The sequence below is a fragment of the Octopus sinensis genome, linkage group LG6 (assembly GCF_006345805.1).
Source record: "Octopus sinensis linkage group LG6, ASM634580v1, whole genome shotgun sequence".
Taxonomy (NCBI): domain Eukaryota; kingdom Metazoa; phylum Mollusca; class Cephalopoda; order Octopoda; family Octopodidae; genus Octopus; species Octopus sinensis.
Window position 1 is genome coordinate 27,805,263 of NC_043002.1, and position 7,500 is coordinate 27,812,762.

General features: G+C 37.2%; 1 long non-coding RNA gene across 2 annotated transcripts in view; it reads left to right on the plus strand.

Moving 5' to 3' along the window:
* LOC118763863 overlaps positions 1–7,392 on the plus strand; it is a 14,601-nt gene extending 7,209 nt beyond the window's left edge. For both annotated transcript variants that reach the window (XR_004999617.1, XR_004999618.1), the window contains exon 2: positions 7,264–7,392. This is a non-coding gene — a long non-coding RNA (uncharacterized LOC118763863). The remainder of the gene's footprint in view (positions 1–7,263) is intronic.
* The last annotated feature ends 108 nt before the right edge of the window (positions 7,393–7,500 follow it).

The window sequence follows — 7,500 nt, forward strand, 5'->3', positions numbered from 1 at the left end:
CAGGATTTAAATCACCAATGAAATTATTATCTATGAGTGTGTGCGTATGTGTGTGTGCATCATTATTATTATTATCTATGAGTGTGTAGTGTATGTGTCTGTATGCGCGGGTGTCTATTCTTATGTATATATATGTATGTCAGATAAAATATCGAGATCATTTCAATTTACTAATTATCGCGTGAAGCGGTGACCTTGCATGTCCGAATTTGAAAGAATGAAACGTAATAATGCAAATTATTTGCGATAAGGAAAATCGATGTACTAATTGTTACTAAGGATATGCATATCTCAAGAATTAGTTTCCTTGAACAGTTCAATAAAACTTTCCAAATTAATTAGTATTGTTATAGCTTTCGATCCATTATCCCTGATAATTTCAGGTTTAATAGGTCATTGGTTAATGGGGTTAGTGGCAAACGGTTCATATATTTAAGATGCATAGTAGAGAAACGTTACATAGCAGGAGTTAGTCGATGAAACTTTTTTCCGGTATTACAGTCCACTAGAAATAGCCACTAAAGTCACAACGGTAAATAGACAACGTTGAACTAAACACCAAGGAAATTAATATGTTCTATATAATTGGTTAGTACACTTAAAAGCCATGATCCAGCATCCTTACATTTCAAAGATAATACTAGGCTTACAAAGAATAGAGATGTTATTGTTTCACTTCTGACACATAATACTAAAATAGTGTAAGAGATAAGTGATTACTCCGGGATCACATTAGGCAAGAAACTGAAAAGTTTTGGGCCCATGACACTGCATATGTAAAATTTGAATGAAATCGGTCGGTTAGTTTTGGAGTTTTAATGATGCACGCATACAGATACACAGACACACATTCTCAGTTTTATATATATAGATATATAATCAATATAAACAGCAGTTTCCAATGTTTCACCAAAATTTAATTCTCACTAGATATGACTAGGGGGTAGGAAATACCTACATTGCTAGAAACAAAAGCTAAACCTCTCTAATGCTGTAATTAACGCACATGAATGGAAACATGCACTAACAGCGATCGTAATCGTCCGAAAAGTGCCGATCGCGAATATATATATATATAGTACGTTTAAATATATATATTATATAATATAAATACATGTGAGTGTGTATGTTGTGAATAATATATGCATCTATATACATGTATATATACATATGTGTATATATATATATATATATATATATACATACATACCTATATATGTATGTGTGAAGGTGCATGGCTCTGTGGTTAGAGCGCCGAGCTTTCGATCGTGACGTTGTGAGTTCGATGCCCAGACTGGTCTGCATATTGTGTTCTTGATCAAGACACTTTATTTCAAGTTGCTCCAATTCACTCAGCTTTAGAAATGAGTTGCGACGTTTCTGGTGCCAAGATGTATTGGCCTTTGCTTTTCCCTTGGATAACATCGGTGGCATGGAAAGGGGGGCTGTTATGCATGGGCGACTGCTGGTCTTCCATAAAACCAACCCTACGTTGTACGTTCGCCGGTGAGGCGACTTTCCGCCCAGACTTTTAACCCAGAGGGGAATCTCTTAGAGGAATCTCTATGGTCGCTCGTGACCGACGGAGTCAAGTTCTATATACACACACACACACCTTTTAACCCTATACTGTAAGTATATTACTCTCTAACTTTGGTACGACTCGACTACACTGTCTCTTTTTCCCCCCTCTCCTACTTTTCTCTGCCTTCACCCTTTTCACTCCCCTTGTTCTGTCTCTTTCCCTCTTTTTCTTCTCCTCCCTTGTTCCCCTTCTTTCTTTCTCTCTTCCTCCGTCCCTCCTCTCCCACATTTCTCTGCCTCTCAGACCTTATACCTCACTTGACCTGTCCCTTTCCCTCTCCTGCTTCTCTCTTCATCTGTCCCTTTCTCCTTTTTGTGCTCACGTGACCAGCTAGCTACTACTGCCTTTCGCATCAAGTAGTTGGCGTGACCACACGTATGTGTTTGTGCTCCGTTTGCCTTCAGGCACTTGTTCCACAGCCAGCCTATACTCAACTCGTCCTGTCGAAAGACGCTTGTCCTGACGTCCTGGTTTTGTTATGATTGTTTTTACGTTATTTTGTATTTTTATCCGTGCTATCTTTATTGTTTTTACGTATTTTTGAAATTTTTTTTCGAGTAACATCGTCCGTTTTTCCGTCACCGTGTTGTATACTTTCGAGGTTTTCTTCCAAGGAATCTAATGCGATTGGCTTAGATTTCCCTTGGCGGGCTGCCCAGATTGGAGCAATCTCAAGATTAATCAGCCGAAATTACTACGATGATCCGGTTCTTGACTGAAGACTGAGGGTTTCGAATGTCCTGTCCGTGTTTATTGTATCGTCTTCTAAGAGTTATACGTTCTTGTCCATGTTGTATTTTTCTACATACCTTAATATATATATATATATATATAATATATATATATATATATATATATATATCCATGTATGTATGTATGCATATAAACACAGGTATATGTACATACTTACATCTATATGAATATGAACTATTTTTCGAACAACAAAAGACACAAATGGAAAAAAAGACAAACAACGCAAAAAAACGACCCTTCATCAGTTTTTGGCTGTTTTTTTACTCTCGTATTTCGAGCATTTAACAACAAGATACGCTTTCGATAAAACATTTGCCCCCTCAAAGCAAATTAAATAAAATTTGGGATTTTGCAGAGGGTCAAAATAGGTAACACAAACAGGACAGTGAAAACAAACAGTAAGGACTGGTAAGCCTAAACGAGCTTGTGGTGTCGAACGCGTAAATCAAGCTTTGACAGGAGACACACAAGAACACGTATTCCTTGATCAAGCTACAGCGGAGCGAAAGAAATGTATGTATACTCTTTTACTCTTTACTCTTTTACTTGTTTCAGTCATATATATATATATATATATATTAATATATATTAATTGAAGGTATAAACACAAACATAAGTGAATTACACGTGAATAAATAATATATTCCAGACAGTAAAATGTAAAAAAAGCTACAATTTATTGTAATATTGTAATATATTGTAACAATTTATTGTAATATAAACCACGATTCAACTGTAAAACCGGTAGAAGTGATTTTAAGACTAGAATTCAATTTGATTTAAAAAGTAATGCCATACCTTCAACCGAATACTAACGCAGGAAGTTTGTTTGAATTAGTTCCCTTTAAAACATTATAAGTGATGAACTCTTCCGCGGAGAGACCGAGGGCAGTAACTGTGCGATTAGGAAGCAGTGGGTGTCCTTATATGTGTGTATATAATATAAATGTATAAATACACATATGATTGACCACAATGTGAGTTACGACGACGAGTGCTTCAGTTGATTCGATCAACGGAACAGCCTGCCCCTTGTCATATTAACGTGCAAGTGGCTGAGCACTCCACACACATGCGCACCCTCAACGTAGCTCTGAATTAAATTCTGAAGGTGAAAAGGCTGGCCTATTGAACTACTTGTACAACTCATTTTTGCCAGCTGCGTGGATGGAACAACGGGAAACAAAGTGTCTTGTTCAAAGACACAACCGCCGCCGGGAATCGACACAATAACCACTGTCTTGCCCCTACATAATATGTGTGTGTGTGTGTGTTGTATGTATGTATAGTACTTACAAGTCAATAATAAATACGTAACGATAATCCGATGAACATGAAGTCCGTATATTTATGCTGTATGGCTGCTCCGTAGAGCAGACTTAATCGTTTTACGGCAGACAAAAAAAGAAGATATTTCGAAAGAACATAGAAGTGGAAAGATCAGACAGCGTAAAATATCTCGCCATCAAATGTTTATTGCATAAGACTAAGACAAGTTACAGCAGTAACTGCATTCTAAAATTTTCATAGATGTTTAACGCGGAAATTTATATCAAGGTGTACGCAAAAGAAACCGGAATTTTGCAATGTTATTTTATTGACTTAGTTTTACATGTTTACACTTCTATCGCCCTCAAAATATTCTTCATTTGAAGCAATGCATCGGCCCAGGCGCGTTTTCCACATTTCGAAGAAGTTCTGGAACTCTTGCGAAGCGATGCCTTTTAACGTCTCTGTCATTTATTTTTCTTCAACTTTTCTACATCTGCAAATTTCGTAGCGCCAGCTGTCATCACTACTGATGACCTTGGAAAAAAAAGGTCAGGATCAACTTCCAGCTGTTCTTTCACTTCCCGACACGCATTCGGTCGTGACTGCTTTTGATCTTTTGTGAGGAAGCGAGGCACACATTTTGCTACAACTCTTTTCATTCGCAATACCTCACCCAAAATTCGTTTGCTCGATGACACACCAATCATATCAACAAGTTCGTCAATTGTTCAGTGACGCCCCTCCGAGATCAGCTCATGAATTTTCATGATGTTTTTGTTCGTTCGAGAGGTCGACGATCGCCCTGAACGAAGTTGGTTTCCAAGCGACAAAGGACCATGCCTAAAGCGTGAAAACCACTCATAAACTTGTGTTTTGCACATAGCAGCGTACTTGTAAGCTGTTTGAAGCATGACAACTGCTTCGGCTGCCATTTTTCCCAGCAGAAAACACAATTTCACGGAAGCACGCTGTTCCTCCATTTCAGCAATGACTCTAAAATCGACGAACTGGAGAAAAGCACTGTACAACAAAGACATATCACGGGACAGTACGACTTCATTAGATGACGCCTAAGGGTTGCATCAAGTTGCATCTTGCGACAGAAGACCTAACTTCAAAGGTTTGTCCCACAGACGACGTTTCCGGTTACTTTTGGGTATCCGCTCCTATATGAAAACACATTTACTTTTACACAAGCGTACGTACATACAAACATACCTAAGCGCACGCACACACACACACATGCATATATATGTGTGTGTGTGTGTGTGTGTGTGTGTGTGTATATATAATTTTTTTGTGCGGACAATTTCTTTGTTTCATTTTGTTTTTATTGTGGGCATGTTTTTCTACTTGTGTGCTGAGGTAGTTCATCATTCGGGCATATTTCTTCTTTATGTGGAGTTTGTGTGCTATATGTCTTCACGTTTAAGAAAGGGGCTATCCTGGTGGGTTTACTGTGGATCTTCTTCGAAATGTTTGAGTGTAAAAAAATATTGCTTGTGTATGCAGGGAGAGAAGGTTTCATCCCTAATATTTAAGATGTTATCTGTTGATTTTATAACATTTAATTTTTTAGTAATACAGGGCTCACATTTGATACCCCGTCCGCTGTTATTTTTTTTTCGCCTTAAGCAATAATTTTCCTTCCTAACTGGGGGTTGCTTATACTACCTTCTTTCAATGTCCATATCACATTTGACAGGGGTGTTGCATCTTTGTTTTGTTGGTTTTTGTCTCTGAATGATGCCAGATGTTATGTATACCTTTCCTTGAACGAATTGCCCGTCGTTCCCATATAAACCTTTGCTGTTCTGTGATCTTGCTATTCTCTGAAATACGTTTTTTGCTATTCCATGATCTTGGCCTTTCTCGAGACAGTTGTTGTTATTTACTTCAGTTATAAGCAAAAAATGTATAGTTACCAAACTGTTTGACTTAGCAACTTGTTTTTATAACTGGAATAGTTAAGCAGGAAGAATAGCATATAAGTAACTTTATGCTGCAAAGAAGAAAAAGGGAGAGTTGGATGTTTCAGACAGTTGTTCTTCAATGGAAAGCAGAGAAGTAAAAAAGGAAAATTTGGAAAGCTTCTTCAAAAACAATATTTATACGATGTTATATATAGCTTTATCTGCTTCGAGATTTACAGTTTCTAAAAGAATTATTTCATATTCTCTCGAAGTTTATAAATTCTTACTATGTCAACACTAAACACATACTCACACATATACACATCAAACTTTATTCTATACAATGTTCGTTTCGACCCGTCCTGCAATTGTCCTTCATGTATGAGACTCCTTTCAACATATTGTGTTGCATCGATTTTGCAGTCTGGGTCTCATTAGGCCATTTTATATAAGCAGGAACGCAAGATTTCCACGTTCATGTTTGATTTTTTTGCGTTTCTGCAGTCTTGTTTCCATTTTATTCATTCCCTAACTAGATGGACATATAAAAACATGGTAGCAGGCACTCAAGATCTTTAGTGAGACACAACTTTGTCGATGTACCTGATGAGACCCAGCTGCAAAATCGATGCAACACATGTTGAACGGAGACCCACACATAGAGGACAATAGTAGGTGGGGTCGAAATTAACGTTGTATAGAATAAAGTTTAATACCAAATCCATCTTCTCGGTACTTAATTAATATGATTACCCTAACTGAAACAGTGGAGTTTCTGAAATAGCTCCAACGGAAGTATACCACGACTGCGGGTGACAACAGATAGCCTAAATTGTGCCGGTGCTCTACTCAACATTTTATCACACTAATCGGCTTATGCCTATCAGTTCAATACACACACACACACACATATATATATATGTGTATGTGTGTGTGTGTGTGTGTGTGTGTGTGTCCTTTCTGTGGAAGAGCGTAGGCTCGAAACGTTAAAGACATTTTCAATTCCCGAGCGTTATACTAATACATCTGTTTGTTTTCAACACCACCTGTCTGTCTTCGTCTGTTGCCTTTTTCGTGAATTCTCCCTATATATATATATATATATATATATATATATATACAGACACATATATCTATGTATGTATGCATGTATACGTACAGATTTGTATGTTTTGTCTTATGCATGTCTTCTCATGCATATGCCTGCATATCTCGACATGCATAGATATACTTAAATGATAATTTCTGGAAAGTTCCAGTGATTGATTGGCTCCGTAGTCTTCGAATTAGCTTTCTCTTTTCTGGATTTGAGAAGTCTAATTTCTCAAGATTGGTATTTAGGCAGTGTATTACCTATCTCGGTATCCCCAAAATTACAGGTATAAACATGAACTTGTAATCTGGATAGAGTAACCGCAGATTCCAGCGTAGGTGCTCTCATTTTCACTGATCCTCAGCTTTAAGTTAACATCCGCAGGGCAGCTGATTTCCAGTTTTACAGTTTCTCTTCTTTATCCTAAATCATTATATCAGGTCTATTGTGTTTACATTTTATTGAGGTTTTCACTAGGACATTCCACTAGTACTCCATGTTATTGTATGTATGTATGTATGTATGTATGTATGTATGTATGTATGTATGTATGTATGTATGTATGTATGTATGTATGTATATATATATGTGTGTGTGTATGCGTGTGTGGACGAAAGAACGATGGATGTATGGAAGGATGGATGGAGTGTGGGGGGGAATAAAAGACTGTGTATAATGTGGTGAATATAGAACGTCCAATGCAGCCAATTAAAATGAAGATAACAAATTTGTGATTTAGAAACGAAGTTGCGTGAAAAATTATTTAAAAACTGGTTCCACTAGTACTCCATGTTATTGTATGTATGTATGTATGTATGTATGTATGTATGTATGTATGTATGTATGTAAAAAGTCACATTCGATCACAGCACCAATAACAGCTA